Source organism: Apis laboriosa, unplaced genomic scaffold (genome assembly GCF_014066325.1).
Source record: "Apis laboriosa isolate Shangri-la unplaced genomic scaffold, ASM1406632v1 scaffold14_cov150, whole genome shotgun sequence".
Lineage (NCBI taxonomy): Eukaryota > Metazoa > Arthropoda > Insecta > Hymenoptera > Apidae > Apis > Apis laboriosa.
This window is the reverse complement of record NW_025221798.1, coordinates 1,299,054-1,306,260: the sequence shown is the minus strand read 5'-3', so window position 1 is coordinate 1,306,260 and position 7,207 is coordinate 1,299,054. Positions and strand designations below refer to the sequence as shown.

Sequence of the window (7,207 nt, the reverse complement as noted above, 5' to 3'; positions counted from 1 at the left end):
CGAGAAGCTGTAATCGATATTCTTCAAGAATTTCTTCACGCTAAAATCATTGGAATCTCGTTGAAAAAGGGCATTAGAGATATTTTGATTGAATAAAGAAGTTACTACTAAATTATAATTCTCTAAAATAGCAATCAACGAAACGTTTTACCAACCTTCTTTCAAAAAAGATCCCCATACCTATATATCCAAACCCACTACTTTCCTCGATATCCTCGATTACCTCCTCGATACCGATTCCAGTCTCGAATCGAAGAAAGTGGGCTCCTCTTCCGTGTCTCGTTCCTCGCCACAGCATAACCCGCACGAAAGAAACCGCGCTTCGAGGAACGCGGGATGCGATGCATATTAAGCGCTTAACCTCCTCTTTTTGCCATCTTGAACCGAAGCGAGCAAGTTTTTCGATCCGGTTGATCCACCTCCTGACTGACCGCTTCCAAGCTTTTTACGGAAATTTTTCGCTCCTCTCGGTCTTGTTGCGAGATTGAATGTTAGATGTGGCAGGTGAACACGAACGAGTCGAGCCACTGTGATAACTAATCTTTGAAATTGTTCGCGTGGACAGGGCCGGCGCTAGGCTGCTTGGCGCCCCTTTGTGCATCTTCAGAATTATACACTGTTGTTGGAACATAAAAGTGAACATAATCAGGTTTTTGTATTATCTTTGGAAAAAATAATAATGACAAGTTCAACTTTTGTTGCATGTAACATTATTATTATTGCTATTATAATATTTAGCATTGATTAATTTGTTTTTTAATTAATTTGTAATTAAAAGCAGATTGTAATTAATAACTTTTATTATAATTCTTATAATAGAAGTTTTTCGTATTTAGTAAAGTTTCGAATAAGTCCTTCGATATTTTTCATTTTCATTTTTAATACTTTTAATAATCTTGAACAGAATGATAAAATTCTTAGTTTGGTTATGTTGGTTGGTTTTTAAAAAGACATTATATTAATCGCATAAATGAATAGGTAAAATGTCTTTGCTCAGTCTAGCATCATATAGATTAATAGATTATATGGATTAACATTAGATCAACATTGATAAGAAGTGGTATAACGTGGCAACATCGAGCCACGTTGAAACAATCTCATCTATATGCAAATTTATGTGCTTTCGAGTATATTAGCGCAAAAGTATGGACGTATTTGTGTTAATGATATCGGAAGGAACACGGGTAAAAAACTTGTTTGCGACTGATTGCATTTCTTAAGAGAATCTGTTATAAAATTCGCTGGATGTGGTAATTTTAATATCCTGGGGCGGAGTCGTGTGCAACGTGGAGACACGTTGCGACGTTTCTGAAGTATCGTTTGGCGACATCTGACGGGGAAGTGACGTGCACTGCTTTGGAAATTAAAAATCTGCTCGCGACATCGTGACGCCTTGATATTGAACTTTGATTCTCGATTCTAAGATAACTGGATGGAAACCTATGTATATATATATATATATATATATATATATTCACGTCAAAGTGACGTTGTCTTTATCGATAGATAGGCACAATTCGAAATTTGTAAATTTTAGATGCGAATTAAATTTTTTTATCAAATTGATTAAATTTATTCTGATTTTTTTAAAAAAAATTTTAATTCTTAAGAGAAGATTAAGTAATATGGAAAATTTTAATTCACAAATAATAGCAAAATAAATATTAATTCAACGTTAAAACTTTCCACGCTTTATTTCGTACGAGAATTTTTCCATCAACTCTCTGCTTTCATTTTAAACGGCTTCTATCTAGCGGAACACACATCGGATCGAATCAGATCGGAATCGGGAACGGGTCGACCGGTTCGGAAAGGAAATCGTCGAAAATTCCCCGATGGCTGTAAAGGAGATTAGCCAGGGCGGAAGGAGGACGTCAGAGAGCGGCGACATCCAATTAGAGGGAGTACGTGCTCGGACACTAACGAGTTTTAATGGACTCGGTCCGAATGGTGGCGTGGCGGAGTGGCGCATTGGCAGGTCGCGTCAATCAGATAGCGAAACGCGGCGGACACAGAGGGTCGCTCAAGTGCCGATATCCTCCGATCCGGCTTCCTGCTTTAATTTAATTGGACGATCGCCAGTCGCGCGTGCCACCTGATAAATAATTAACGCGTTTGGGCCGGGATCGATTATCAAACTGCCTGCCCTAACCGAGCGAGGGAGAGAGCCATTGTCGGGGAGATCCTAGTGCACCCTAGTCGTTGCCTAGTGTTCCCTAGGATTGTATCGACTGAATTATCCTCTCGGCTTAAACTTTTTATTCGTATATTAATTATGTCGTGTGTATCAGTAGATATTATTTATGTTGAATTAAGTTGAAACAAATGATAGAAAAATATTTATTAATATTTATTAGTATTATTATTTTTTGCAATTTTATTAACATATCTAAAGATTAATTGATATTCCTTCGTTCTACTTGTTTTCGATTATTGTGGGAGATCTAGTGCATTCTAGTCATTGTTTAATGCTCTCTAGAATGTGTATCTTTGACACACGTGATATTGAAACAGAACTGGGAAAAATTTGAAGAAAACTCAAATATTTTCATAAACTAATACTATTTGAAGATATATTTCATTTATATCTAAATCATGAATAAATTATTTAAATTCAAGAAAGAAATTTAAATAATTGAAAAGGAAAATTATTAGCAATTTTTTTTTATTATTTGAGTATTTTAATGTTGATCACTATATTAATTTTTGTGTTATGTAATCTGTTGAAAAATTATTTATCTGTTATGAAGGCAGTCATAGCTAAAAAGCTAGTACTTTCTAGAAAATATCTATATCTCAATAACACTACAATTGCTTTATTTGCCAAAGAGGAATGATCTCGTTAAAATGTAAAGTAGATGGCGTTACATCGCCTGTCGGCCATTTATCCAAGAATTTAGTTTCCAAAGTGGTTTGTATTACCACGTGTATACTCCTCGTCCAATCCATACGACAGTTATATTTCTTCATTCTATTTCGACGAGGTAACAAATACGCCACTTACGTTTCCAATATTCATTCGATTATTATCGATACACGACGTGATTGTGGTAAGTCATTTTTATGAACTGGCATCGATTCTTGATAAATATAACTATATATGCAAATCATGATAATAATTGAGCGAATAAAAATTGATCAAGGAGATACATACAATGAATAATTAAATAATAATATAAAAAAAAGTGAATTATCATCTAGAATAATGTACTTCAACTGCGTTTTATATTGCTATTAATAGCGGTTTTAAAATTGAAAAAGTGAAAAAAATTAGTATCACGTGTGCATTGGATAATGATTCGATGAATGCTTTTTTCAAAAATAAAAATTAATACGAGTAATGGCATAATACATTTTTATGGTGATTGCTTATATCCATGAATAGCGATGAGATTAAGTAATTCGTAAGTAAATTTGAACTGATAAATTCGAAAATTATTAAGGCATTATCTTATTTGTATTATTTTATGGATAAATATTATTTGATTGTATATTAGTTTATTTGAATAAAAAAATGATTTTTATGTAATTTCTTATTTTATTATAATTTTTCAAATAATTTCCAATTCTTATAAATTCTTTACCATTATGAAAAGATTGCTTTTGTTTATCTTAATGATAGATTTATCATTATAAATGATCTTTTTTTTGAATGTTTCGAAAAGTTAAATATAAAATTTTAATTAAAATTTTAAAAGAGTGGAATTTTTAATTCAATATTCATAACAATTTGATCATCCACTTTATGTATCAAACTTAACTTTATCTCTATTCAATTTTAATTGGAGATAAAAAAAAGTGTTGATATCGATTATGAATAAAAATATAACAATACAAACGATACACTTGTAGTATCGTTAATTTAAAATTCGAATCAATTTTCGTCTCGAAGAAGAGGATAATAAAATATAATATAATAATAAAAGAGAGATGAATAATTGAAGAACCGATTTCTCGAAGCACGTAAATAGATTAAGTTAAAGAATAATAATATTTGAAATAATTGTATAATATAAGAATAATAGAAATAATTAAGAAACGACATATGAAGAATAATTGAATAAAAGGTATAAGAGAATAAGAGAATAAAATGTACAAAAAGTTAATATGGCGGAACAGGTGAACGGTTGATAATTAACCGTTTCATGAGAGAATTCTTTTTATATGGGAATCGATACAAAATAACCGATCGTTTAACCGTGTAATATTATCGAGTTCTTTTGGAGAATATGGATAAAAACGATGTCTGAAAACATTTTAATTCTGAAATTACATACAATAATATTCACATTATTATTGAATACTTAAGGATACATTCCAGAATTATGAATAATATAATTGTGTTCAATTGTATTATAAAAGAATTCAAATAATTAGATAATAAATTGAATTTTTATTACATTGCTTTTATGGCTATAAAATTAAATGTTTAAAGAAAGTTAAAAGTTAAAAAATTTTTCAGTTAATACAATGAAACTATGTATTTTGTTAAAGTATATGAATCTTAATGAGATTCCACTGCACAATTACAAGGTTAATTAAATACTTTGCAGAGAATACAAAGTATTAGCATATGAACAATTTTAATAAAAAAGTGCATGTAATTAATATTCATGATTTATATAGCATGTGTTAGAGATTGAAGAACATATAATACTAAAAGTATAATGTACATACCATTAACACACTTCAACAAGTACATATTAGTTTTTTTTACTGCATTATTATTTAAGTAAGTTCAGCACAATATCACAAAATAGACACTCTAATGTCTACTTGACTTTTATTTATAATTTTCATTTTTATTTTATTCCTATTTACACATAATTAGCAATTGTGCATTATTTAGTATAATATTAATTTTCGATATTATATTCATTTATTTTATTTCTTTTTATTTGTAAATTAAATATATTTATAAGAATCTTGTTATTTGTTAATTAATAATAATAATTATCATAGTTGTTACAAAATGATATATTTTCTCATCATCATAGAGAATCATTATATTTTATTTCTCTAAAACACTTCATATACTTTCTTCCTATCATTATAAAATCTTTCACTTCACACAACTTTACACAAACATTGTATAAATTTTCACAACAATTTTAAATATAAATTTTCAAATATTTCTTAATATAAAACTTTCATAAATATTTGTATCATAAATGTTCATAAAACATCTTTCAATTAAAAAAAATTTTCAAATTTTTATAAGTTTTCAAAAAATATTTGTATCACACATCTTCACAAACATTTATAACAACAATTAGACATAAATTTTCAAAAATTTACATAAACATTCCATAACACAAATTTTTCACGAACATTTATAATATAAATAACAATAAATTTTCATAAAATATTTATATCACAAATTTTTACAAACATTTTCATAAATTATCGAACATTCGATGCCACAACATGCAGCCCCTCAGGATACTGTCCTTCGATGCAATTTTTCCATGATAGGTCCGCATATATAACCGCGGCGAATATTGAGTATCGCGTAAAATTACTCAGAACGTAGGAGAAGGGATCGCCATTAAACATAATATACGAGCGGGTAATACATGGTTGATCTACTTTTTCGACACTTGGTCGCTCGTCTGTCGATTCCGCCTATGGAGAGGCGGCACTGGATCCTGACGATAATTTCTACATACACGAATTTTATCGGAAAAGAAAAAAAGGATAATGAATGATCGATGGCAGCGATACGAATGAAGCGGTTAATTTTTATGAGATGACCGCCGCGAATAATAATCCAATTATCTGCGAGAATAATCGTGATCGGTAACGTGATAGAGCGAGGAACATATCGTGCGGTTAATTGTTTCACTTGCGATGCTCGAAGTGAAGTTTTGAAAGTGTTAGAAAAGTGATATTATGAAGAAATAATTATCTAATATAATGATATTTCTTTTTTTTATTCATTTTAAATGGAATAAAAGTTCCTTTATATAGTAATATCTAAACTTTTTAGAATATCAGAACTTTATTAAAATATGAATTTGATGAATTATTTTTCTAAATATTAGAAAGAATATATACTTTACAAATGAATTACAAAATCAATATAGATAGAATAATAATATAGAATAGAAATTACGTACATATATAAATATTAACTTTTTTCTAAGCTTTTAACCTAAATTTATTAATGTTGAAGAATACATAAATAAATTAAATTCTAAGTTGCAATATAATATCAATCTTTTAGATTCATGATTATCTTAAATATATTACACGATTTTTCATTGGTAATCAATTTATGCTACTATTCTTAATAAATCTAACTAAATTTTGTGTTTATAATAAAAATTATAATCGCTTGATTCAGATTTCAAATTTCAAGGAGATAAAATATAACTTAAAATATGAATACATAGACATATATAACTTTTTATGAATTTACAAACATACATACATATACGTTCCATAACCTATTTTTTCCATTGACACCTCCGTTGATCGACCAATTATTCTTCGATCTTCTTTCCATCATTTTTCCTCAATAGCCGCAATAACTGTCTCGTCTTCCCTTGATAAACAAAATATTAAATTAATAAATTTTTTTATCATTCACTTTTTCGAATCACATAAATTCGGCTCGTAAAGTCACGGGAACAATACTAAATACTCTTTACCTATGCTGCGTAATTTATCGCTACAAACAGAACTTGTAGTATATCTACCTTTTTTCTTTTTCGAGAAATGAGGCAGACGACAACAGTAACGTAATGGCACCGTTGTTTCGTCAAGTTCCAAAGAGCTATATTATGAGTTCCAGATAAGAATTCACATGCGACCGGCATTCAAACCTCTCGACGAATAACTTCACCGTATAAAGCGTAACTTTAATCTCGCGCAAGAGTAGGGAACCATTCCATATAATCGAAGAAATGTTTGAACAGCGATCGATTGCTCGATCTTAACGGGTCGAAGAATGCCACTTATGCGCCGCCATGAATAGTATCGTCTGCTTAGGCTACTGGCCTCGCGCTAGTGCTCCCCTCTGGCGAGATCATGCGACGACATTCCGCGACTAGATTCCTGAATTTAATGGCGCCGCGGAACGGGACGAAAAACAGGGCATGATCGATAAGAGTTTAATATGCTGTAATTGGCGTCCACTGGAGATTCCTCGCTCGATATATGGTGTTTCTTGGTATACATACGCGACGCAATAATTTGTTCGGTT

General features: G+C 30.3%; 1 long non-coding RNA gene across 1 annotated transcript; it reads right to left on the bottom strand.

Annotated features, from left to right (window-relative positions):
- Nucleotides 1-5,300: 5,300 nt before the first annotated feature.
- On the bottom strand, nucleotides 5,301-6,945 carry LOC122710646. The gene is made up of 3 exons (XR_006345968.1): nucleotides 6,702-6,945; nucleotides 6,434-6,547; nucleotides 5,301-5,661 (listed from the first exon to the last, which is right to left on the bottom strand). It is a non-coding gene; the product is annotated as an uncharacterized LOC122710646 (long non-coding RNA).
- Nucleotides 6,946-7,207: the final 262 nt, after the last annotated feature.